At 50.8% G+C, this 26,977-nt stretch overlaps 1 protein-coding gene across 6 annotated transcripts in view; it reads left to right on the top strand.

Moving 5' to 3' along the window:
* The first annotated feature begins 2,189 nt into the window (after positions 1 to 2,189).
* Positions 2,190 to 26,977, top strand: part of lzts2a (leucine zipper, putative tumor suppressor 2a) — a 32,525-nt gene continuing 7,737 nt past the window's right edge. For 2 of the 6 annotated variants that reach the window (XR_011984378.1, XM_023820394.2), the window contains exons 1-3: positions 2,190 to 2,696; positions 3,502 to 4,022; positions 17,207 to 17,380. The gene's annotated coding sequence lies outside the window, so the exon portion shown is untranslated. Of the gene's footprint in view, positions 2,697 to 2,933; positions 2,967 to 3,501; positions 4,023 to 17,206; positions 17,381 to 20,257; positions 20,456 to 26,977 lie in introns of those variants that run through there. The other 4 variants (XM_023820395.2, XM_072703565.1, XM_023820396.2 and 1 more) reach the window with 4 other exon arrangements.

Raw genomic sequence — 26,977 nt, forward strand, 5'->3', positions numbered from 1 at the left:
GCCCTCCGCGGTGCCAGTGACGCCCTCCGCGGTGCCAGTGGCACGGATCTCCGCGGTGCCAGTGGCACGGATCTCTGCGGTGCCAGTCCACCACGCCACAGGGTCTCCTCTCAGGCCTCACTTATGCTGAGCCAACACATTTCCCAGAGACACTAAGTGACACACACACACACACACACAGTGAGGCGGGCAACTGACAGCCCTCAGGACACATTGTTCATGCATAAATAACAACAAGGCACCTCCTGGGACTCGACCCAGTAATTCTCAGGAAACAGGTCTGTTTTGAATGTGATCACTGGCCACAAAGTCACCACACCAGGCAGCAGGGGACCCCGAAGTGCCCCGGAAACAACAAACCCGTCCATGTGTATGATTACTAAGGTTCTTGAGATATGGGGTGACACCATTACATCCCATAAAAAGTCATATAATTCACACTGCACTTAACTTTAGCCTTGGCTTCAAATGCCTGGTGGGGATGGATCACTGTACACTTGGGTGTGGTAATGAATCTGATTTAATCCAGTTTTCAGTTTTGTTTGGACTGTAAACAGGGAACGTTGCTTTGTATAAATAAGTCAGGTAAGCAAAAAAAAAAGTTAAAAACACATCAATGCTCAAAGTTAATATGGAAATAAGTAGCTGTCAGGATAACAGCAGATGCGAGACAGAGGGACTAAGTCGTGTGATGAGGGCGGCCATTTTATTTGTCTTTTCACTGCAGGATGCTTTCAGCTCAGACCTCTGTGGTGAGAAAAAATCTCTGATCTAATAGTCCCCTGGGAAGAGGAGTGGGTCACGTTTGGCCTTGAACCCGGTGGCCGGCCGTGCATGTGGGAGCGCTGAGAGTTTTGGGGGATTGACATCCTGAGTCATGCATTGACAGGCACTACCACAAACACACACACTGAGAGCCAAACACCCAGCACTCAGTCAAGGGCTTCCTGTCAAAGTAAACTTCATTTTGATCATCAATATTTCATATTAGCAAACAGAAACACATGAACCCACCCCCAATGGAAACTCCATCTGAAACTAATAGATCTTATCACGTGGACTCAGATAGCTAGGCCTATGTTTTGGACAGCTGTGCAAGTCAGAATATTATAGGCTACTAGCAGATTGCTTAGTTTGTATTAGAAAGAATATAGTGCCTGTCTTGTCGACTATTTTCAACTACAGAAATTATTTAAATAAACAGTAAGCGGTGTAATTTCCAGTTACTGGGATTTTTTAATACCTACATGGCATTTTACGTTGGAAACGAAAGGTTAACGAGGCGTTCACTGTTTCAGATGGGACAGCAGCCACAGGAGCCGGTTTCGGAGTCCTGGAGAGGATGGACGTGAGCTCCGATGTCTGCTCTCCGGGGGGCAGAAGACCGCCCCGGCGGCACTTAATCACAGGCGTTAACACACCCGCGGAAACGCCGAATTGAAAATAATAATTATGCTGGAGGGGGGAAAACAGTTAATCTATCTACGCTTACAAAATATATTGTAGGATATTACGCTCATTAAACTTTCCGAAGCGTGAACTTCCTTACCTACAGCATGTCCTTAAAAGGTAACCTTGCGTAATGATCGTTGTAATATAAAAACGTTTATATATTTATTTAGAGACAGCATACGTGCTGATTTGGGTTTTGGCGATAAAATGTGACTTCGATTACCATTCGCCGTGTTTACACTTTACCTTTGTAAATTCGAATAGAATTCAGATTCAATGGCCTGTTTGTCAAACCTATTGGGTGTGACAACATGAAAGCGGTCTTATAATGAATATCTCCAAACAAATGTCCTGGTATAAGACAGACCAGGCCTGCCATCAATGGTCTGCGACAAAGGGGCGCACACTGAGTTAATGGGGGCGCTGCTTCTGTAATAAAATGGAAATGCACCAAATTGGCGCATCGGAAACTGTACCTCCACATGCTCTTGTTTTAGACGAAAAATAAACAGCAATCTTGTCTAGGATGTACGGCAGCCTCATAGCCTTCCCTGTTCTGCTGGGCATAGGGTACCGGGCCGGCGCAACCCTGACCAGGAATAGCGGTAAACTTAACGCTTACTATCTAAGTTTTATTTATTGATATTAAATTATCGGTTGGCATGTCGCCTAGACTAATTTTCACAAGGAGTGGTAACTGTCGGGTTGTTTTGGTTTGTTTTCCTAGCTGAAAGGGGTTATAGTTGTGGCGGTTATTGAGTTTAAATATCTGACATTCTCCACTGTTTGCCATCCGTAAACGGTAAACCAGGAAAAGCAAGTCGAGTTAGTGGCTGGCATGTCAGCCGAAAAGTGCATCATCAATCAGTCAGACTGAAGTCGGTTCACTTCTGTTGAATTTAGATGCGAAATAGATAGTTTACTGTACAACGCGATAGGGGATTGGTGTCGTTTACGTAAACCAAAGATATTTTACAAATGTCGAATATTCAAAAAGTGCAACCGATATTATTTTCGACAATTAGATCAAGTGCAAGTTTAGAAACTTCGGCAAACTGCATTCCTTCGAGGCCTTATTTCTCAATACTTGTGTATTCGCCGATATAGCAAATTCACTACATTGATTATAACTAGTCGTACGTCGGAATACCCTACGCTGGCACCCCATCCCGTTTGCCTCGCTATTTGCACCAAACGGCACCGCGACTTCGCAGACCTATTCATTCCTGCCACTGAAAGTGCTGGTAAGTTACAAAAAACATACGAATCTGTAAATACAGAATGCATGTTTAGCTGCGTTGTAGTAAACGCGATAATAATTAATTTAGTGAAGAATGCATCCGTTAAAAATTTTGTTCCAACAGCCAGAGGAGGGATTATCTGTAAAACATCTGGACACAAATGATGTGGTTCTGCCTGTTTAATCGGTTTTAAAAGTAAATTATGTTCACGTGCCGCCAAACAGCCTTTGGCACAAACCGAGGGACCGAGGCGCACAGACCGACTCGGGACATGTACGCACCTGGTTTATTATTATTAGTATTATCAATAATAATAATAGGCATAATAATAAACTTAGTCAGCCGTAAATGCGGCACAGTGACGGGACAACACAAAACATCTTACAGCAAATTGCAGAGTGTGATTATCTTAATGGCGTCCTAATGACTAATGAAAGGCTTGGTCATCCGGCACTTTTGGGGGCTATATATAGGGGCTGTATGTGCTGTGCGTTAAGGTAATTAAAGTGCTCAGACTGCAGGAAGGGGGCTGCTTCTGACCGGGGACAGGCACGTCGGGTGCCTGCCTTCCCATCGAACCGCTTGTCTTTATGGTGAAGTTGATTCTTTGGTATAAAAAACAAAAATCAACTACCTAACCGAAATGTTCCTGCGAATCAGTCGGTAATTACATAAGATGTTTGTATTTGGGGAAATTAATCGGCCCATCCCAAGGAGACTTTCTGGTTTATCTTAATTAAAATGAATATGAAGTGCCAGGACTCGTTCGTCACTCGGGTTTTTGTGTATTCTTTGCTACTTTCTTCAGGTAGATCGACCCATCGCCACAGTAAGGTGAACTAGATTGAATTCCGTTGATGGACGCAAATCATCAGTTTATGGACGATCGCCGCTGTTTTTTTCCGCATTTACGCCAGTCGACCGGATTCGGAATAGAAGCGCATCGGCCTTCCGGAACCCCCCTGCGGCAGCCCCGGTGCTCGTCCTGTCACTGAGGCTCAGAGGTTTAGTCCGGAGAAGGAGGACCGGATCTCCGAGCAGACAGGCTGGGGGCTGGGGCCAAACACGGCGAGGAGGCGAGGCTGCTTACAGCGGCCAGCTCCGACGGGGAAGTACCACAGTGCGGAGCTGTGAGCGCCGATCACCGCCGCTAGTCCGCACAGTCTCAGCCGCGGCGGGGACTCGCTGACGATCCGAGCGGTCCGGACTCCAGCAGCAACTTTCCACGGCATCGGCCTCCGCTTTCAATACAGTAACTTTATATGCGAACGGCGTCGGTTTTGGAAACTATCTGGTCCCGGATCTGTTTGGCGCAGAACAGTTTGTATGGTAAGTTTTTTGTACTCTTGGACCGAGCATTTGCCGGTTTATAGGTTGGCCAGGTCGACATAACGCAGTACCAATACTCATTAGTTGTTCCTGCATATATTTTTTTTACGTGGAATTGTAGTGATAACTCGCTGGACTATTTGTTTTTTCAAATAGTGGCATATTGAACTAAGTGATATAAGTTGATCATTTGTCAGGTGATCTCTGTCGCTTTAATACAACCAAGCTGAAGATGTCATACCATGCATATGTAAGAAGCTGTAGCACATTTTAATTATGTTTAATATCTCCAGTAACAAGACATGCTTTTACTTGTAAAGGGCATCGCGCTTACACGGAGCACCGTTTCCCCTGAATAATTTCTTCCCTCGCCTATTGGATCGAAAGGCGTTTAAAATGAGGTGACAGCTCCGTTTGCTGCGCAAGAAAAGTTTGACAAAGTAGGAAAAAAGTAAAACGAGGCACTGCGGTAGGATGGAGCGTGAAGGAGGTCCCGAGGGGCCGAGTCCCTCAAGTTTGGCTTCTTGTCCGATGCCCCTACTTAACCCCCACCCCAGCGTAATTTTGCTTTCAGAGCCGCAGGGAGTAAATGCTTTGCTTATGAGTGAAAAACCGCATCATGTCAGTTTATGAGCCTGGCTGCGTAGGGTGGGGGCTGTGATCTCTTTGCGGGCGCTTGTGTGAATGGCCCGCTGTGTAAGCCGGGTCGGCGCCCATGTGCATGACTTTCTGTTTGACCACCGTCGAAAAACCTGCTTCGGCGCAAAAATCTATGTCCTCCGACCCCCTCAGCGGTGTCTGGGAATGCGTTTCCTCCCGGGGCAGCTGGGGGGCGTTTCTTCTTCACCCCCAGCAAATGGAGGGGCAAACCGCAGGAGGTCTGGGAATCACTGCTGGAACACTGGCTCACATCCCGAGATGACACTTGATATTGTGAACAAACATTTCTATGAGCAGTTTGAGTCTTGGTGCTGTCCCCAGTCGTCTGAAAGGTTAGACCCCCAGATGCCAAATTGTAATACCGCTGGTTTTAGTCCCAGGAGGGACAAGCTGTTTGTGCCCTTGACCAAGGTTAACCTGAACGGCCTCAGTAGATATATTCAGTGGTGTGTGTGTGTGCGATTTGCTGTTTTCTTTAAATCGACTATTATCCTCAACGTGAAATGCAAGGTGGAGGTGAACAGTGTGGTTGTTAACTTCCATTGTAATCGAGTGACTGTTGACAGGCTTTTAGCACCGGCAGGTAATTAGCTCCTGTAATTGGATGGGGGGGGTTCCCCTGCCTGTTTGCCATGGCCTGAGTGGGCTGTTGTGTGTGTGTGTGTGTGTGTGGGGGGGGGGGGGGAGCAGTGCAGATATTAGCCTCTTGTAATAACATGACGCAAAGGGCATATGTGAAGTTCATAAAAAGCCCCTCCCCCCCAAAACAAAGAGTTCCACGCCGTTCCCAGGGCTGGCGGGGGGGGGGATGGGGGCGTCCAGTGGATGGCCCCCGAAGGTGTGTCATTGTCATCATCCAGGCACGAGTCGGGGGGAGGGGGGGGGGGGGGGGTGAGGCATCCAGCCTGGTTCTGCTTTGCCTTGGGAGACACTAGTGTTGCTGCCCCATGTTTTTGCCTTCGAAGGGGGCATTTCATACAAAGCTGCCTTGTGCTGCAATGGAGCGACGAGAACAACATATTTCCCGTGCTCCCCGACCCCCACGCTTGGGTGCTCACGCACTTGCCCCCCCCCCCCGTAATGCCTTGGTTGCTGCCGACCCAGTTGTTTTGGTACATCCTGCTCTCCACTGATGGACACTGTGGGCCCTCCTCACACCGGGCTGCCTGACCTGGGAAAAGCCTTTCCAGGTCAGGCCACTGCCTGCGAGAAAATACAGCGTGTGTCTGTGTGTGTGTGTGTCTGTGTGTGTATATGTGTGTGTGTGTGTCTGTGTGTCTGTGTGTGTGTGTGTGTGTGTGTATATGTGTGTGTGTGTGTCTGTGTGTGTGTGTCTGTGTGTATATGTGTGTGTGTGTGTCTGTGTGTCCGTGTCTGTGTGTATATGTGTGTGTGCGTGTCTGTGTGTGCGTGTCTGTGTGTATATGTGTGTGTGTGTGTCTGTGTGTCCGTGTCTGTGTGTATATGTGTGTGTGTGTGTCTGTGTGTGTGCGTGTCTGTGTGTGCGTGTCTGTGTGTGTGTGTGTCTGTGTGTGTGTGTGTGTGTCTGTGTGTATATGTGTGTGTGCGTGTCTGTGTCTGTGTGTGTCTGTGTGTGTGTGTCTGTGTCTGTGTGTCTGTGTCTGTGTGTCTGTGTGTGTGTGTGTCTGTGTGTGTGTGTCTGTGTCTGTGTGTGTGTGTGTCTGTGTGTGTCTGTGTGTGTGTGTCTGTGTGTAGGATCGTATGTATCCAATGCCCCCACAATGTGGTAAAAACTTTTACTCTTTAGTTTGTATGGACATTTTTAAGTCCCCAAAATATAAACATCAGTTATATAACAATCTGTGACTGCAGTAAAAAACTATAATAGCCAGAAGTCCTGTATTTAGTTTGGTTTCTTTTGGTTAAGGTGAGAGCTGAGTAGGGTTAAGATTGGCATAGTCAGGATTAGGATTATGCCCAAAGAAAATAATCTAAGAAGATAATAAAGAATACCTAATCTTTGTTGTGTGCCATACAAGTGCTACCACCTGAACATGCAGTTCCTGGTCACGGGGGGGGGGGGGGGGGGGGGCTTTTCTCCATAGTTCGTCTGCACAGACTCTCTGTCTTTTGCACAGATCTGGCACACTTGACCCCCACGTCTGTCTCAGGCGTGTGCCTCTCGCATCGCTTTCCACAGAAGCTTCCTGTCTTTCCACATAACTGTGCATGTGTTTTTTTCTGCGCCAATCTGCACAGGATCGCCCGCTGTCGCGTCTGCAGGGCTGTGCCGCTAATTATCCGTGTGTGGTTGTCCTCCTTGGGGACCCCGCTCCCCTTAGCCCCCACCCCCGGCGCGTGTCCATGCTTCCTGGGGTAAGTAAACCTTGCGTGCCCTCCTTTCCGGCCCCCATGAGCGGCAGGGTGTGGGGCACTCTGTAATGTCTCCCTGGAGTGGCCTGCCTGGGGCTGCAGTGTCAGCGGCGCCACCTGGAGGCAGGGTGTATGACGCTGCGCTGAGGAGGTCTTTTTTTAACCCCGCCCCGGCCTGTCACCGTGTGAGTCCCCAACCTCCCCCCAAGGTGAATAAGAAGCGGGTTCCGCCTTTCTGATGCATCCAGAGGAGTACGCATCACACAAGTCCATAACATTCCCCAGGCCAATCCACGGTTCACAAGACGGAACGGCGTAGTGCACGTTTGTTGTGTTTGTTGTCAGTGGCGGTTCTGCGTGGCGGCTGGGTCGCACGGTTCTGCGTGGCGGCTGGGTCGCACGGTTCTGCGTGGGGGCTGGGTCGCGCGGTTCTGCGCGGGGGCCGGGTCGCACGGTTCTGCGTGGTGGCTGGGTCGCGCGGTTCTGCGTGCCTCATGGCTACACCCTCGGACCTCACCATGTTTCAGGAGGGCGTCCTCTGCATGCCGGTTCTCTTTGGTTTTTGAGAGGAGCCCCCCCAGTGATGGGGGCCAGTGATGGTCAAACCGCTGTGCTCCATCTGAGATCTGAAAGGGGCCTTTTAGACACCATTAATGCCACGTGGGGGCTGGGGGGTGTGTGGGGGCGTTTGCCCGTCCCCATCCCCAAAATAAAAACTACGCAGGGCTGCTGTCTTGTCCTAAGATCCTGCCCCCCCCCACCCCGGCTTCAGTCCCGACAGTTTGACAGGAAAGTTTCAAAAAGGTAAATGCCAGGCTAGCAGAGAGTACAGATGGGGGGGTGCACTTTGGTCCCACATGGGACTGTTTTCCACCGCACTCCCCCGAGGAAGAGAACAAGCAAGGTTGCTGGAGCCGCAGTGCCGCCCCTCCCCCACCCCACCCCCGCAGATCTGCTCTGCTCTTTAAACCAGCCAACACTGTCCCAATTCAGGTATACTCCACAGGATGGACAACATCGCCATGGCGATAACAGCCTCCTTGGTCCAACTCCCCTCCCCGGCGTCGAGCTGTGTCCGTCACTTGTCAACCCCCCCCCCTCCATGTTACTTTACTGACGAATGTCACACACACGCCTTTGAGCTTTAAACCAAACACATAATTTATTTAAGCTTGTACTTTTCTGCCCGAGTCTGAAGAATTGAAGGTATAGACCGGCTGATCCACCACCAGAGGGCGCCCCTCGCCTCTGCCTCTTTGCCCGCTGTTGGCAGCCATTGTCCCCAGTCATGTGGTTAGCAGGCAGACAGAGCGTTACTGAGGTTACCTCCTCCTGGCACATGGATATTCATCTGAGATCCCCTGCAATGCAGGGCCTCGAACTGCCAACACAGCCGGCGTGTCGTGGGTTCTTAGGGCGCTGACCCATCACTGTGACCTCCAGGGCAGACACAGGACGGGCAACTCTGAACCAGACTTGTGACCTTCCTTGTTTTATCAGATAATTAAGGTGTTGCCGATTGATCGCCACCCAGTGTTGTCTTTGTGGCATAACTGCTTTACAGAATAGCCCTGTTCATGCCCACTCAATTTACCGTGGCGTAGTGGTTCTAATTCAGTTCCTTAGCCATAGCGCCACCATCTGTCTGCATGCGGGATTGTCCATTCGTGTGCCACATGGCACATTTGTCTGTTTACTGAAGTGGCTGGTGGGGCGGCAGCCGGAGGAGCGACTACACCGTGTGAGAGCCTGAATGCAAACAAGCGAAAATAAACGCTAAGCAGGGTGTCACACGGAGGCGGTGGCCATCTTGATGGCAGTAATTAGTGGCTGCGTGAGTTCTGTGGTTTCAGAAGGTCCAGAAGCTCATCTGTACCCTTGCAGCCAGAGGTAGAGCCTGAAAATTGCCCCCCCCCCTTCCAGTTCACTGATGTCACTGGGCTGGGAGGCGGGAGCCTGGCGTTGTCATTTTTGGCTTTGTTCTGCCTCGTGAGCTCGCAGCTTTTTTTAACACTGTCTCCGGCGTCTTGTCACATCCTCCACCCTCCCAGGCGGCACACCCACCCCCCCTGGCATTGTGCACAAAGCAGCAGCAGCAGAGTCAGCAACCCACGTGCTCCCGGCATGCCGGGCAGCTCCAGAAATTGATCGTGAAGTAGAGTTGCTCCAGTTGTAATTGACGTTGTCCTGCGAGCGCAATAAGATGATCTTGGTGCTGTTTGTAAATGGGCTAAGCTTTCAGCTGTCGGGCGTCTTACGTGGGGATTGGCTGTGAGGGAATGGGAACATGGGTAGTGCCACTTGACCTCTGACCTCTGAACTTATGGTGACATATGGTGGTACCAGAGATGGGGGTACAGACTGAGGGGCTCTATGCTGTTTGTGACGTGTGTGTGTGTGTGTGCCACACGTCTTAGCCTGCTTTGGGAATCTGAACAAATGGCCCAGTGGGGGAGGAGGGCACCCAACCGATCTGGAGCCTTGGGAGTTCCAGGGAATTCTCTGTTATCCAGAAGGTAAGCACATGCTTAGGGACAGAAAGGTAGTGAGTGATTAAAATGTTCAGCGTGAGCTTTATGAGGATCAGGGATCTGAGTTTGGGAGATAAAGGCTGAGCCTTGGTCAGTTATTAAGCTAAAGGTTCCTTGACAGCCTCACGCTACACGTCCACTCAGCCTGAGCATGGTGACAAGGGCGTGTTCACTACCCACCTCATCTCGACCTGGTAAGCTATGGAGAAGCCGGAGTCAAAGGACCCACCCCCAGACGCCCCCCTACTCCCTGACATGTGGGCTTTGACCCACAAACCAGAGCTACCTTGCTGAACTGACTGTTGAAGTTGGACCCACCCCAGAGAAAACTTTTGGTTGGCCGTGTTACATTGTTCACCCAATGGGGATCCAGTGCTTGCACCGTGATCTGTGTTTCCCAACCAAACATGTTCCCTGAGTTTGGCTCTCAGACAAACTGATGCTTTCTTCTCCACGAGGCTCTTCAGGCGGGCGGCTGCTGCTTGGCGCGTGTCTCCCCACGTTCCTGAGACACGGCGGTCCCTGCCAGATGGGAGTGGGAGGCAGCCTCTCTCCCACACTACTGCTCTCTTTCACTGATCACTGTTTGTGGCCTAATTGTGTGCAGATGTTCCTGCTATCCCCGGCGCCGTGTCAGAATTATGCCCCCCCCCTCCCCCATGGGAGTGTGATTACCTCACGCCAAAGCCCAGACTGTAACCCCTGACCCCTTCAGCCTGTTGGTCTAGTGGCCCCTAGAGCAGATGACACATCATGGAATGCTGTGGATGTCGCCATATCTATGGGTGTGCGGCCCGGGTGCTGCAGTCTATTTGCGCTTTTCCACTCGCATACAGGAATCGAGCCCCACTGAAGAGACATTAGTTAACACCGTGCATTTTGATCAGTCAGGTTGGTGACACAACCAGCTCGGTATGGTTACAGCTTTGGTCCTGCTAGAAGCTGGGCCATGTCAGCGCAGATACGGTTCGCGTGCTTCACAGGGCGAAACTGTCTCTTTGTGGTTTGGCTTGGGATTGCTTGGTTCTTAGTGGTAGTGGAAAAGCGCCATATGATTGGCTGTGGGATTAGGGTCACCAGCACATTAAGGCAGGGCAACGGTAAGCCCCCAGCACCTGGGAAGATAGGGATAGGGGCTCTGAGGGAGGGGTGTGTGTGTCTGAGTGTGCATGCGTGTATTGCACCAGCAGGGGCTGCTGTAATCGAATATGCAGAGCTGAAATGGTACTTTTTGTCTGATCAGCAGAAGAAAGCTGAAATCACTGGCGGACAGGAACAGTAGTGCAGCACCCTGATTAAGTACACTGGATTCACTGCAGTCAGTGACCAGCCCTCTGATTAAGTACACTTTAATCACTGCAGACTGTGACCAGCATTCTGATTAAGTTTACTGCATTAACTGCAGTCAATTGCCAGCACATTGGGTAAGTATATGGCATTCACTGTAGCCAGTGAACAGCACACTGGGAAAGTATACTGCATTCACTGCAATCAGTGAACTGTACACTAGGCAAGTATACTGTATTCACTGCAGACAGTGAACTACACAGTGGATAAGTACACTGCATTCAGTGCAGGTAGAACAGCATGGTGCTTGTATTCAGGGGTTCACAGTCAGCAGTAAATCTCCGCATTTGCAGTCGGTGGTGTCATGTTTCTCCGCACCCTGCATACCCGTCTACCAACACAGAGCCTATATTCTGCAGATAACCCCACTTTAATATCTCTGCCGACCGCAGCAGGGCAGCCTGGAGACACCCCCTCGCCCCCCTGCTTATTCCCTGCCCTGAGGCGGAGGGATTAGCCCTGGTTATGCAACCTGCACACCTGCCCCCTCCACACGCACAGACACATGCCCTCAGCGATTATGACTTTGCTGAGCGATCTGTTCACCTGTCCTGTGTGTGTCGTTATTTACTGAGTTGGGAGGCCACCTGCTTTCTGTGCAGGTTAAAGGGACAGAGTGAGAGAGTGGGGGGGGGGGAGACTCTGAAAGCAGGGATGAGATATTTATAGAGATATTTATACTGTGAGGCTGAATAAGCAGGTCTGGCCACATCACGGTCTCTCCTGCACACACAGAGACCGACCCTCATTGGACACACTCCAGTTTCTGTCTTCTGAGTCATGCACAGTTGGGGAGGGGATACTTACTGAAGCCTAGGAGAGGGTCTGCCCTGCTTAGCAGCTGTCCTATGTGGACTAGTGCACCACAGTGACAGTGAGAACATCCCGGATGCTGCATCCATTCAGTGTTACCAGAAGGTGGCTTATATGAGGCCTCCTGTCACTTGAAAGTTCTCAGAGCAGGGCCCCTCGCAAACTCCCTCCCAGAGCCTAGGTACCCCCGGCAGTTGGGACCCATCTGCACAGGTCTATGAAGCAGTTTGCAGTATTAAATTGCGTGAGCTGTAAGGACCCTCTGAGCTCTCCCTGGGCCAGGGGGCTGAGGCAGCCCCCCGCTGCGTCCTCTGTGGGCTCCGGCCACCCTCTGCCCTCACCTCCCCGCTAGCCCAGCCAGATGATACTTCCAAAGCAGCACAGTCAGTGCTTCTAGTTTCTGAAGCAACAGTCAGGTCTATTGACAGTCACAGAACACTGGTGGGTGGGGGGTTGCCTTTGGCCTAATTTGGCATGCACCTATTGACTCATGAGGAAGTTCCATTCCCTGAAACGGGCCGTCCAGGTCTGGTGAGGTCACTCTGGCTGCCTGGTGACGCCTCCTTCCTGTCACATGACTCGTGGGGTCAGTCCTATTGGCCAGTGTGATCCAGAGTTGTGTCAGAGTGACATATTTAGCAGCAGCATGGGGCTGAGGGATTTGGGGTGGACATGTGGACTCTCGTGAAACGTTGCTGATGTCCCCTTCTGTGGAGGTGCCCCGCTGTGTCCGTGAACGTTCTGTAAACACCAGAGCCTGACTGAAATTAACATTAACATGAAATCCATGCAGATTTCAAGTACCTAAAACTTCCAATAACCGAAAATATTTTTATCCGGTCAATTAAATAGACCCCTATAGATTAAGATAAGCAGTTCTGGTTTTACCTTTCATCTCGGTTTAGGAAATGTTGAGGGTTTGTACGATAAGGCAGATGTGGGTTTCTCTTTGTTGTTTTGACGAAATCCTGGTCGTCCTTAATCTCTGTAAATGCAGGTTGAGGCAGTAAGGATCTTCGCATTATGTAACTGCACACATGTGCAGTCAGGGCTCAGGACTAAAGCCTGACGCACTAATAACTGCAGGCTGACGGACGATGTACCGGAGCCAGCGACTCCTCTCACTTTCCCCCATGAGAACCGGCCCGTTGTCAGTGGCCCCCCAGCCACCTGCCGCACCCCCACCACTGGCCGGATGCAGCACGGTCACGCTAGCGGTCCGTTTATCTCCGCCTGGCTTTGCGGCTTCGACAACTGCGGACGTGCCGGCCACTTTATTCGCTAAGCGGACATTTTTACCCATAAGTCACTTTGCAGGCCCTCTGCCTTAATCCCTCTCGGTTTGGTATTTACACCTTTGTGGCTCCAGCGCAGTAGCCGTCCAGTTCCATCCAAACCCCCTGGACCGGCGGACGTGTGGGTTCTGAGGCGGAGCACCGCCCTGCAGTGGGCCTCCCATCCACACTGGGAGCTCACACAGGGCTACATTTATAGCTCCACGGTCCCTGGATCAGCACTGTCTGGTAACCACCTAGATTCTGGGTCCTACAGTGGCTCTTTCTGCTTTGTCTCAGCTGGCCGGGCCGTCGGCAGCCGGGGATTGATCCGCTGGCTGACCGCGTCAGGCCCACATTAGCCCTCCCAGCGATTGCCCGGTCTGCTGACGCACATCACTGTCAGTGGACTGACATGGGTCCAAATCTGGACCCGGCGATGGGTCCAAAACGTGCCGCGCGGCTGCTGTGTGCCTGCACTGCGTCCGAAAACTGTCCATGTAGAAAAGACCGGAACATTTAACAAGAGAGTGTGTGATCCAAAGTTACCAAGAAGCCCCCAGCAATAGAAACGTTCCTTCAGGGACTCAGAAAAACGAGGACTTTCATTTCAGGATGCGGTGATTTAACACTCCAGCTGGCCGGCTGTGCAGAATGTTCCGGATGAGCTTATGTCAGCCCGTTACACAAAATCTGTATTACAGGCTAAAAACTACATTGTTATTGCTAGTGTATTTTTTATGGAATTCTGAGTTTACTTCACTTTTAAAATCCTGGATTAGATACTAGTTTAGTGCAGCAAAGTGGTTCAATGATAGCAAAACCAGGTATATTTCTGTTATAGTGAAGATTTTCAAAAAACAAATAGGGAATGAAGAACACAGCTGATGAGTATGCTGGGTCTCTGGTGGTTCTTTACGCTGGCTCTGTATGGTGGTTCTTTACGCTGGCTCTCTCTGGTGGTTCTTTATCCTGGCTCTGTATGGTGATTCTTTACGCTGGCTCTGTATGGTGGTTCTTTATGATGGTTCTGCATGGTGGTACTTTACGCTGGCTCTGTATGGCGGTTCTTTATGATGGTTCTGTATGGTGGTACTTTATGCTGGCTCTGTATGGCGGTTCTTTATGATGGTTCTGTATGGTGGTTCTTTATGCTGGCTCTGTATGGTGGTTCTTTATGCTGGCTCTGTATGGGGGTTCTTTATGCAGGCTCTGCATGATGGTTCTTTATGCTGGTTCTGTATGGTGGTTTTTTACGCTGGCTCTCTATGGTGGTTCTTTATCCTGGCTCTGTATGGCGGTTCTTTATGATGGTTCTGTATGGTGGTACTTTATGCTGGCTCTGTATGGCGGTTCTTTATGATGGTTCTGTATAGTGGTTCTTTATGCTGGCTCTCTATGGTGGTTCTTTATGATGGTTCTGTATGGTGGTACTTTATGCTGGCTCTGTATGGTGGTTCTTTATGCAGGCTCTGTATGGTGGTTCTTTATGATGGTTCTGAATGGTCATACTTTATGCTGGCTCTATATGGTGGTTCTTTATGCTGGCTCTATATGGTGGTTCTTTATGCTGGCTCTATATGGTGGTTCTTTATGCAGGCTCTGCATGATGGTTCTTTATGCTGGTTCTGTATGGTGGTACTTTATACTGACTCTATAGGCTGGTTCTTTATGCTGGCACTTTATGTAGATTCCTAATGATGGTTCTTCAGGAGCAGGGCATTTTGGTTTTGTTCCATTGTGGTATCTGTGAACAGTCCTGTTCTTACACAGATACACACACTCACACACCTTGTCACACCCTGGCTAGGAGCTGCTCACTGTCTTTACTTTTCATACACATTCCTATCGCAGCCTGTCACATTGTACAGACTGAGTCAAAGACACAGAGTACAAATGCATACTTGTAATTGTCAAACATGCAGTAATGCTCTCACACACACCCTCAGAGACTCAGTCAGCAGACAGAGGGCGGAAAGAGAAGCATTTGATGACACACAGGGTGATGGGACAGTTCATGGCCTGGAGCTGCTGTTGGTGAATCTCAGTGCCCGCAATGCCTGCCCTCTAGTGTGCATTGAGGGAAACTGCAGACTCAGCAGTCACTTCGGATTTTTGCAGGTAGGGCTGGTTGAAAAATTACGTCATTTACAAGATGTTTGTGCCACAGATACGTAGCATAATGTGAGCTTTCCTCAGGTTCCACAGTATCTTTCTACAGATGTCCTGTGTTCTAGGTAGATCAGTGGTAATCTAAACTCAGTGTCCACCCAACCTTATACCCAAGCACCATAGTTTTTAAGCACCATCGTGTCCAGCCTCAGATTCCTGCTGCTGTTAAGGGTCGGGTCATGCAGCGAGACCCTGCCAACCCCCCCCCCCGCCCATTTTATCTGCAGCTCTAAAGTTCTTTTACTGCAAGCACAAAAAAAATCCTCTTTGCATGAAAGTCAGAAACTGAAGGAGCAGATCATGTTTTATTCATGTTTACTTGTACAACAAAAGCTCGGAGGGGGGGGGGGTGGGGGTGGAGAGGGGGTGAAACTGGGACAAACATCCCAAGCATCGGAATTCTGAAAATAAAGCCGTCTGTAATCTTGAGGACGAAGAGGGAGGGTGAATTCTGCCTGAGGGTGCCTGCTGTCTGTGTGCCCGGGTCTACCCCGAGGTGGGGTGCCCGTTCTGCCTGCTGTCTGTGTGCCCAGGCCTACCCCGAGGTGGGGTGCCCGTTCTGCCCGTCATCCGTGTGCCCAGGTCTACCCCGAGGTGGGGTGCCCGTTCTGCCCGTCATCCGTGTGCCCAGGTCTACCCCGAGGTGGGGTGCCCGTTCTGCCTGCTGTCTGTGTGCTCAGACCTGTCATAATGTCTTTCTGATTTCAGCACGGTGTGCAGACCTTCCCACTGGCCAGAATTTCACCCCAAGCAGACTAGGCTTGGGACGGGGGCTCCAATAATTCAGAATGTTAAATTCCAAGAACAGGACCTTCTGTTGTACCTTCTAAGCAGAGGATAATTGCCTTAGTGAATGTCCAGGAAAACACTATAAATGGCTGCCCGTATTAATCACCATGGTGATGCGTATCTTATAGGTTAAATTAACAGACCACGAGGAGTGATTATCCAGCCACCACCTGTGGCTGTTGGAGCTGACCGCCAGTAATCGGGCTTTAAACATAATGCTAATTCTCCACCATCAGGGTGTCTTTTGGGGGTGTGATAGGGACACATTGACCGCAGGGGAGAATAGGCACAGGAGAGAGGAGAGACCTCCTATTTCCTGTGCCAGGTCAGCCCCAGGTCAGCCCCGAGCCTCAGGGGTCGGCAAAGACCGCAGTGTAATGAGCGCCGCTCTGGTGGCCAGCTTCAGCTGCCCAGCAGCGGCAAGTCTGACTGATCAGTGCTATTGTTCTCATTTTTGTTAATTAGGTGGGAAACTCGGGGGGTGGGAAAAGTGCAGAGCCATGTGGCCCCCCGGCCCAGCTGCCATGGTCATGCGAGCCTGTGGATCCTCACCAAGTTCTGATCTGGGCTCTGGTTTCAGCTCCGGGGGGGTGGGGGCGGGGTGTGATGCCCTTGAAGTGCTTTGCTCTCCCAGAGAGTGCTGGGCCTCTTGGGCCCACAAGCCTCATGCGTAAGAGATGGCCAGTCCATGCCAGCTGGAGACTAGATGTGTCCCCCCCGTCATCCCTCCCCATGATGTACACACAGGGACCCCCTTCAAACTCCTCTCCACACCAACATAACCTTTTTTTCTGCTGTAGTTTCAGCTGCCCCGTGTGTAATGCTCCCTCTATCCACCAGGGGGCAAAGCGTGCCACTCTGTCTATAACAACATTCCTCTGACTGGAATATTCCGCCACAATTAAGAATGCCTGATTCAATGGAAACCACGGCAACCACGTACATGAGCGCTGCTCTTCGTAAATCTCTATTCCATTTCATGTGAATTAAGGATCTCTGAGGCAGAATGGCCCCCCTAGGAGTGATTAGGTAGAGGGACAGAGGCTGAGACAGGTCAGCTGTGCATGGCTCTGTCCAGTGAGGGACCGCCATTTGGTTATAGCGCCCCCTGTGCATGGCTCTGTCCATTGAGGGACGGCCATTTGGTTATAGCGCCCCCTGTGCATGGTATTTGATATAGAGCCCTTTTGTGTGCCGTCCATACGGGAGATGGGACTGCTGCTCTAGGACCTCGGGGCTGACTCTCGGCTCACTTCTTTTCCAGAGGCAGGAGGCGGGCCCTGTGACCCCCACGGACCAATCGCCTCCAGAGCCAGGCCAGGAGGAGCGTGAGTCCCGCCCACCCGCCCACGGTGAGCCATCCCTGGCATGAGAGGCCAGCCCACCTCCCCTGCATCCCCGGGGCCCCCAGCAGGTGAACACAGGGTGCCAGAGAGAGGTGAGCCGGACACACACACACACACACACACATATAAACATGCATGCTTCCATACACACAAACACACAAGCACATTTGTATTCATATCTTTGTGGGGACTCACCATTCATTTCTATGGAAAAACCTTATTCCCATCAATGACGACCTTAACCCCTACCCAGCCCTTAACTTAACCATAAGTAACCAAACTAAATATGAGACTTTCGGCATTTTTAGTTTTTTTGATTACAGTCACACATTTTTATAAAATTCAGTTTTTATGAAACAATTGGTCCCCACGTCAAAGTAGCATTTTCTCCCCACAATATAATATATATATATCGCACACACAGAGACACAGACACACACACATCTCGGGGGCTGAATTATTAAATATGAATGATAGTTATTAAACTGGGACCTGAAAGGAAGGACTTTGGTGGAAGAAACACTTACAATATGGTCTTTTCTCCAAAGTGCATTTTTAATGGCTTAGTTTAGATTTTCATTATTTTTTAAAATGATAAAGTTTATTCGGAGGGTGCCACTGTGTGCTTTCTCTGTGTGCCACCCTTGTGGTTCTGGTGCCATGAACAGTCCTGCTAATTTACCACTAAGTGGAGCAGAGGAGTTGGGCAGCAAGTCATTCAGAGAGACCAGAGTCTGACGCCTTAACATGAAGGGTATCACAATGGTGCTTCAGTGAATGGCCACCAGGGGGTGCTGCAGACCTTTCTACAAATATAAAATAGCACATGCCTAATGAAGACCTTGATGGCGCTACACCTTTACCCATGATTCACTGCTGCACAGGAAGCTTCTTCAGTCACTCCACTTATCTCTCTGCTGCCCTGGCTGCATCAATTTCCTGTGATTGTGGTCACATGACATTCTGCTTGTGGTCGACCCAGCTGTGCCAGTAATTGGGGCTTTGCCTGTGTGGCGGTTCCCTCTGGGCAATGTTTGTGCGTTTGGGCGTATCAGTGACTCGTGCTGGTTCTGTGCCATAAACCTGTACCGTTAATTTAGGCGCTGGGGGTACAGGGTGATTTGTGGCCACTTTTATTTGACTGCGGTGTCTGTGGGGGGTGTTTGTGTCTGCAAGAGAGGCTAATTTCACACTCTGGGGCCTCCTGGGCTGTGTGGAGGAAGCCTCCCTGTGGGCCGCAGGAGGTCAAAGGTCACGCTGGACAGCTGACCCTGCAGGAGGCCTACAGTTTGGATACTCTGATCCCGGCTCTTCTTTCCCTGTTCCCATCAAATTGGGAGCACTGGGGTATTCGCGTGGGCCGTGACCCCGGACTGGTAAGTCAGTCCGCAGGCACTAGGCCCCCCCTGTCACCCTGAAACGGAGCTTAAAAGAGCGGCACATGGCTGTTTTCAGGCCGGCTGGACACCGCTGACATCTGATCAGCATGCCAGAAATCTGTAAATATCAGCACCTTAAAAAGACAGCGAGATGATACATGTAGCGGGGAGTGAAGATGATGTCGCAGCGATGGCAGCTGTGATAATCCAAAGTTAATGACTGTGCCCCCTCCAGCGAGGATGACGCCTCCGTTGGGGCCCGTCTGTCCTGGGGGAGACAGGCAGGGCTGCTTGGGCCTCACGTGTAGGCGGCCGTGAGGCCGAGCCATCATTGTGACATCACTTCCTCATGCGCGGCTGCATCGTGCCCAGGGACCCGGGAGATTCCAGAACCTTCACTGCCCACACGTGCGCGCACACACACACATACACACACACACATTTTTTATTCATATCCTTGTGGGGACCGTGCATTCAATTCTATGGGAAAAACCTTAATCCCACGTGTGGACGAGGCCGGCTTGGCCACAGCACCGAAGGAACATCAGGAGCCCGAGGTTTGCTGGGCAGAAGCTGGGGCCAGATAATCAAATTACTCTATTCCGGTGGATTAGAGAGAGCTGCCCCCCCCCCCCCACGCCCCATGCGGGGAGGTTATTATTTTTCTGCTCTGAAAAGGAAAGGCCCTTTCAGTGAGGCTCTGCCCCCACCCCGCGTTGATTGTGGAGAGCGTAGGGGGTGGCTCGCTGGGTGGGTGTTTGGCCGCTGGAGAAGCCAGCAACTTCGTTAGAAAAGCTGAAAAACAAGTGAGGGAAGCTAATTTCTTGGCCATGGTGGACACTGCCATCACGGGGCAAGTGACACTGTGGTTATCTATGAAAATGTACCAGGGATAAAGGTGCTGTTTTTACAGGGAAAGCCCTCTGCAAAGGGGTGCTCAGCTCGTCACATTTACACGCCGTACAAAAGGCTTCCTGTCAGTCTTCATCTCACCCCCTCTGTAAAATAAAACATAACGTCATGCCCTCAATCTCGGGCGATGGGGAGGGCAGAGGGTCCCGATCCAAAGGCAGATAGGAAAAGTTATAGGGCGACAAGTCAGCTTCATCTTACGATGGCAACATGACCCCTCAACAGATTGGCGGCAGGTTTTCGGACTGCAGAGTTTGAGCACGCGTGTGCGTGCACTCAGCCTGCCGGACCTAGTGACTCGAACCGGATCAGCAGCTGGAAAGACTTTCCCTGATGAAGGGAGAGTATGAAGAGGGGGGAAAAAACAAGAGAAAGAGAAACATACCAAAAACAGGAGAGAGAGAGGCACAGGGAAAAAGATAGAGAGACTGAGAAAGAAGGGAAGAGAGAGGGAGGAACAGAAAGAGGAGGAGAGTGATAGAGAGTAAAGAAGAAAGGAGGAGAAGGAGGAACAGAAAGAGGTGGAAAGTGACAGATAGAGAGTAAGGAAGACGGGAAGAGAGGGAGGAACAGAAAGGGGCAGATCACTGAATCACGAGGAGGGATTGCGAAAAGGTGGGGGGGTGAATGTGAGAGAGAGAAGGGGGCGGAGGGGAGGAGGGGCCAGGCTGGAGCAGACAGTGTGGGGGGGTGTTCTCATTCAAACTGTCAGCCTGCAGCTCTGGAGGTGCCTGCTGAGACTTACAGACAAAGAGGAGAGAGAGGGAGGTACACACTCGGAGTGGAGAGGGAGGTACACACTCGGAGCAGAGAGGGAGGCGCACACTCGGAGTGGGCAGCCGGACCGAGAGGCAGCGATGCAGGCGACGGGCTCGGGTAGGTGAGCTCCGGGAAGGCACAGGAAGCTGGTGTGCGAGTGCGGGTCTGCGTATGCGGGTCTGCGTATGCGGGTCTGCGTGTATGGGTCTGCGTATGCGGGTCTCCGTCTGTGTGTGCAGGTCTGCGTGCGTGGGGGCAATGGAGAGCGGCTGGCTCACATGAACGGGAAGAGATCCGGTTTCGACTCGTACTGTGAACAGAAAAGTGAAAAAAGACCCCCAGGCCAGCAGGCAGGCGGGCTGGGGGGGGGGGTACGGGGGAGGGGGTGCATTCTCAGCTCTTTTTTAAAGTGCAGCTCTTGTTGACGTTCCTCATTTCCCCCTGAAAACTTTGAAAGCTTAACTCTGAAGTTGTGGAATGCCACGGAGTTGGGGGGGGGGGGGGGGGGGGTAGGAGGGGGATGGGGGCACAGCTGTGGGCCTGGGGGCGACGCGCGAGTGAGGCTGTCGTCCGGCAGAGGAAACCAAAACACACAGACCAGCTATGGCTATGGGGGGGGGGGGCAGGAAAGGGTCCTGGAATGCAAGTTGGGCGACAGCACCCACTCTGCCCCAAACGCTGGGGGGGTGAAGGGGGGGTGACTGTGTGGCCAGATGAAAGTAGCGACGTCCACTGCCGGGTTTTTAGGCAGGGAGGAGGGTCCTGAAGAGGCACGTGAGGGGACCTTCCTCTACTCAGAGAGGACGAGCAGCGTCCCCGCGGGGGACAAAGAGCCTCAGCGGTGCAGTGTCCCCAGCAGCCAGACAGCGGCGCCATTGTGCCCGCCGGCTGCCTGGCCGCAGGGTTCCCTCGTCAGCTCCCTGCTCTTCATATTTTCCACTCGGTTTTTCTGGGAGACCTGGACATCACTGGGCTCACAGCTGCTCTGCAAATAATGGTCTATGAGCACGTCTGTGAGCACATCTGTGTTGTTTCCCTTAGTTCGTGACTTGTGTGTATCCTGGGCTTCACTGTATCAGTCACTGTATCGGTTTCTGTGTCAGTCGCTGCGTGTCAGTCGCTGCGTGTCAGTCGCTTTGTGGTGATTACTGTGCCAGTTCTTGTGTGTCAGTCATCGTATGTTGGATGCTGTGTCAGTTGCGTATGTCAGTTTCCTGGTGTCAGTCACTGTGCGTCGGTTAGGTGCCAGTGACTATCAGTCGTGTTGATTTTCTGTGTCATTCGCTGTGCATCATTGGTTTTCCTGACAGGATTTAAGGGCTTTTAGCAGTCAGCCTGGATTGTAGGGGTCACCCAGTGTCTGTCGATTTAACACCCGTCCACCCTGCTGTCTGTGGTTACTGTGACTCTGTTGATGCTGGTGACTCACGTAATGGCAGAAAGCTCACGACGGGGCCCCCCGTGACCATAGAGTCACATCCACCTTCTCAGGACATCAGAGTTGGGACGGGAGGGGCTCTGGCATGAGGGGACAGGGCCATGGGGCCTGACCACAGCATTAACCCCCCCACCATGGCTACCCTGCTTTGTCACGACGATGCTAGAGAACCGATCAGAGATGGAGTGAAAGGGTAAAACTAAATCGACCAATTCAAGTAGACCCCAGACCCATCCCAGTGTGGGGGGCGTTTTACAAATGTGCTCACAGCTGGCACCCACCCTGCTGTGTGGCACTGGGCTGTGGCCCTAAGCCATGCCGACTGCCCCCCTCCCCAGTTTTTATAGCTCAGGGCCGGGCACCGCGTGGCCAGCCTGTTTACGAGATGGTTCAGGTGTTACGGTGTCTGTGGCCGAGGCCGCCCTCCATCCGTCTGCGTGTGGGTGTATGTGTTTGTGAGTGTGATCCCAGGCCCCCGTCGCCTCACTGCCCCGCGTGACTCTGGTCTGTCCATGAGCCACATTCTCCACAGTTTTCATGAGGAAATCACCCGCCACTTGTTTGGAGTGCTTCCCCTGCTGTCAGCGGTTTCTATGACACCCCACCCACCCTGATAGTCTTCCTGTGTCCTGTATCTGTAAACCATCTTGGACGGTCACAACGCTTCCCTTTGACCTTAGCTTCCTGTTCCTGCTACCTGATTCTCATCCCATCAGGAAGCTACCCTGTGGCCTAGCGTCAGCTGAAGCCTGGGACTGTTAGTAACTTAGAACCTAAGCCAGTAAACCCTGCCCTGAGCCTAGCTCAGTCCACCAACTCCCAGTGTCTTGCTTCTCACTTTCTTATTGCTACCAAAGATAGATATCACAAATTCAACAGGATCACACACACACTCTCTATTCATTTCTATGGGGAAAACACTAATCCCAACATGACAACCTTAACCATAAGTAACCAAACAAAATACGAGTTTAGTTTTTTGATTGCATTCACAGATCTTTGTGGGGACCTGAAAAATGCTCCCCACAACGTTAAAATTACCGGTTTTTATTACATTGTGGGGGATATTTGGTCCCCACAATGTAATATAAACATAATGCACACACACATCCCAATTCTGGATGCTGATTTAAATGTTTATGTGTGTTTATGTTTAATTTATGAAGATTCAGTGCTGAATGTGAGGTTGTTATGAAGGTCACAGATTAATTTTCGCCATCGTCACCCTGTTAGCATGACTGCTTATTTTAACATGTTAGAAAGGGGGCCTTTCCGCATGTTTGTTTGTTTTTCACGCATGCCATGTGAAAGCCTCTTTCTCAGGACTGGGCAGGTTCTGGAAAAAGCTTGATGTATCACCGGGTGCTCCCTGAGTCACTGGCATTTTTCTGTTTGCGTTGCGTAAACGACCAGTAAAGGTTTACATTTGCGCAGATTTCTTTCAAGGGAGAACAAAAATAACTCAAAGAGTGAAAGGTCCTTTACACTTTCCCTGATGTGCTGCTGTCCATCAAAAAGTTCTGTTTGTGTAAAGTGTGTGCATATAAATCACTGTACCGCAGACAGTATGTTGATGAGTGGTTCTGCCTTCCAACAGAATTGTCGATTGCTGCTGTTCCTGACGATTCAATCTCTGGTTCCTGAAATTTGCGTTAAACAGAGACCGTTGAGTGTGTTTGTGTTGCTTTTAAACATAGTAATAAAGTAACTGGAGGTGCATATGAATGCTTGGGTTTCTGGCTTTTAAGAAACCAGCATCAGTGTTTATGCCTGTGATGCAGACTGATCCCTTCTCTACCCCTGATCCCTCCCGTACACTTGTGTGCGGTTCTGTACCTTTGATGCTGATCCCTCCCATATCCCTGTGTGTGGTTCTGTACCTTTGATGCTGATCCCTCCCGTACACCTGTGTGTGGTTGTGTACCTTTGATGCTGATCCCTCCCGTACACCTGTGTGTGTTTGTGTACCTTTGATGCTGATCCCTCCTGTACCTCTGTGTGTGGTTGCGTACCTTTGATGCTGATCCCTCCCGTATCCCTGTGCGTGTTTGCGTACCTTTGATGCTGATCCCTCCCATACACCTGTGTGTGGTTAAATACTATTGACACTGCTGTACTTTTCAACCTTATCAGGAACTTCTCCAGGCAATGTGGTCATTTGGTGAACTACCTACTCTTATAATCCACAGTGAGGGAATGTTTAGCTTCACGTTTCATGCCTTAATGGTTTCTCATCGCGTTGTGGTGTGAGAAAGCTATTGGACTGATGTTCTGCAACTATCCAATCGGTATCCACCTACAATCTCCACTAATTAACTGTCTATTAGCTACCAGAACACTGATGTTTCCAGTCCAGGAACTCCCCGTAGGTACTTTCTTTGTCCAATGGCCAATGAGAATCCAGTAGATGCTATAGCAGGCACTGCGAGAGGCACTTATTCTGATATCAGCTGGGAGTAATACCCCCCCCCCCCCACACACACACACATATCCACCACATCTAAGGGGTGTCCCAGATATGGAGGGATAGAGGCCGCTAGCCCCCCTCCCTCACGTCTCGTCCAGAGTGCACTTATCTGTGCGTGATCCCGTCCAGTGGCCTCGACTCCAGCTCCGCTCTGGGATTAATGGAGACCAGATGCTTTGAGATGCTAAGGAGTCGCCCCCCCCCCACCTTCCCCCAACTCAGCCAGCCTGGAACTTTCTCCCACACAAAGGCTTCCCTCCTACCAGTGAGGTGTAGGCCTCAGATGCCATGGCAACGGCCCAAACATGGGCCGACAGCAAAGTGCAGTGAGTGGCTCGTAAAGCACGCCGGCCAGGCATCGTCATGGCGGCATCCTGCTTTGTTTTCCGCCTGCTTCTCATTTAGACCCTCTTTCCGCCATGGTCCTTTCTGCCATTCTTCTGCCTCTCCCTTTTCTTTAAAATGGGCTGTTTGGCGAGGGTGCTGGGAATGGGGGTGGGCCGGGGGTTTTGGAGCACCAGGAACAGCACGGCTGAAATGGCCAGAGCCAACCAGGCACCACGCTGTGGTCACTTTGTACAGGAACATCTCTACAAGGGCATCGCGGTGGCAGCTGGCTGAGGTCGTCTACCTCCCACTTAGCGAGTCTGGGGGAGTTACACTGCCACCCAGTCACGTGATATCAATCACACACACACACACTTAGACACACACAGACACACACACACACATAGACACACACAGACACACACACACATAGACACACACACATTTGTATACTTCCAGACACCTTCTGGACATGGGAAGATGCAAGCGTGACGGGCTGCCCCCCCCCCCCTCCCCATCTACCCTCCAACTCTCTCACACTGTCTCTCTCTGTCTCTCACAGTCAAACATAGGAAATTAAAAGTGCGTGAGATGATAAGTGGAGCCTTACCCAGAGGAACCATTAGGGGGCCTGAAGTCACCTTTTATTCAGACACGCATATAAACATACAGGCACACACAAACACACACATATAAACATACAGGCACACGCAAACACACACGCATATAAACATACAGACACAAGCAAACACACACATATAAACATACAGGCACACGCAAACACACACGCATATAAACATACAGGCACACGCAAACACACACATATAAACATACAGGCACACGCAAACACACACATATAAACATACAGGCACATGTAAACACACACATATAAACATACAGGCACATGCAAACACACACACATATAAACATACAGGCACACGCAAACACACACATATAAACATACAGGCACATGCAAACAGACACACATATAAACATACAGGCACACGCAAACACACACATATAAACATACAGGCACACGCAAACACACACACATATAAACATACAGGCACACGCAAACACACACATATAAACATACAGGCACACGCAAACACACACGCATATAAACATACAGGCACACGCAAACACACACATATAAACATACAGGCACACACAAACACACACATATAAACATACAGGCACACGCAAACACACACATATAAACATACAGGCACATGTAAACACACACACATATAAACATACAGGCACACGCAAACACACACATATAAACATACAGGCACACGCAAACACACACACACATAAACATACAGGCACATGTAAACACACACATATAAACATACAGGCACATGCAAACACACACACATATAAACATACAGGCACACGCAAACACACACATATAAACATACAGGCACACGCAAACACACACGCACATAAACATACAGACACGTGCAAACACACACACACACATCCAGACTTAGAAACACACACACACATACACACTCTTTCTGCCACACATACTTCTTTGTAGAAGGGCCTTGATCAGCTGAAATTGGGGATTATCTGAGTGCCGTTGCCCAGCATCTTGGCGGCTTGCCCCCCCCCCCCCCCCCCACTTCTGTAACTTGCACTGCCTCTGTCGGGCTCTGCTGCTGGTAATACTCATGCCGTGAAGCATGGATGCTGTCTGAGCTGATGCGCCCGTCGCCAATCAGTCTGAGCCAGGGTGGGGGACTCAAATGAATTTATAACATCCACGGCACACGCTGTGTGTGAGGAAAACTGCCACTGAGACACAGTGCTATGGCTGATCTGGGCGGCGGCGCCCAGCTGGCCTGAGGTGCGGGAATCACCAATGTGGTTTGGAAGGAATGAAAAAGAAAAAAGTAGAAAGGAATGTGCTACACAGGCTGGGATCGGCCAGCAGCCCCCCCAGGAGCTGGGGTTGGCTGGGGGTGCATCACAGACAGCAGGGGATGTGTGCTTTAAACATCCGCTATACCCAAACTCCACTCATTAACCTCTTTGCTAATCCCCTCGTTAATCCCCTCATTAACCCCCCGTTAATTGCCAGATTTCAGGAAGTGATGCCGTCCTCTTGGTCACCGAGCCCATTGGCACTTGCATCATCACCCTGCTCCGGTGCTCGCATCATCACCCTGCTCCGGTGCTCGCATCATCACCCTCCTCCGGTGCTCGCATCATCACTCTGCTCCAGAGCTCTCTGTCCCCTGCTTCCCAGCCTCCCGTGTGTGAATGGGTGATGTCACGGTCCCTAAAGCCCACCTCCCCCATCGGGGCTTACCCCCAAGCAAAGGTTAATTAGCGAGCCAAGAGATAATTAAGCGTTAAGCTGCAGGCCTCTTGCCGATATGCATCTATAATAGAACTC

This window comes from Paramormyrops kingsleyae, chromosome 20, assembly GCF_048594095.1.
Source record: "Paramormyrops kingsleyae isolate MSU_618 chromosome 20, PKINGS_0.4, whole genome shotgun sequence".
In the NCBI taxonomy this organism is placed as follows: domain Eukaryota; kingdom Metazoa; phylum Chordata; class Actinopteri; order Osteoglossiformes; family Mormyridae; genus Paramormyrops; species Paramormyrops kingsleyae.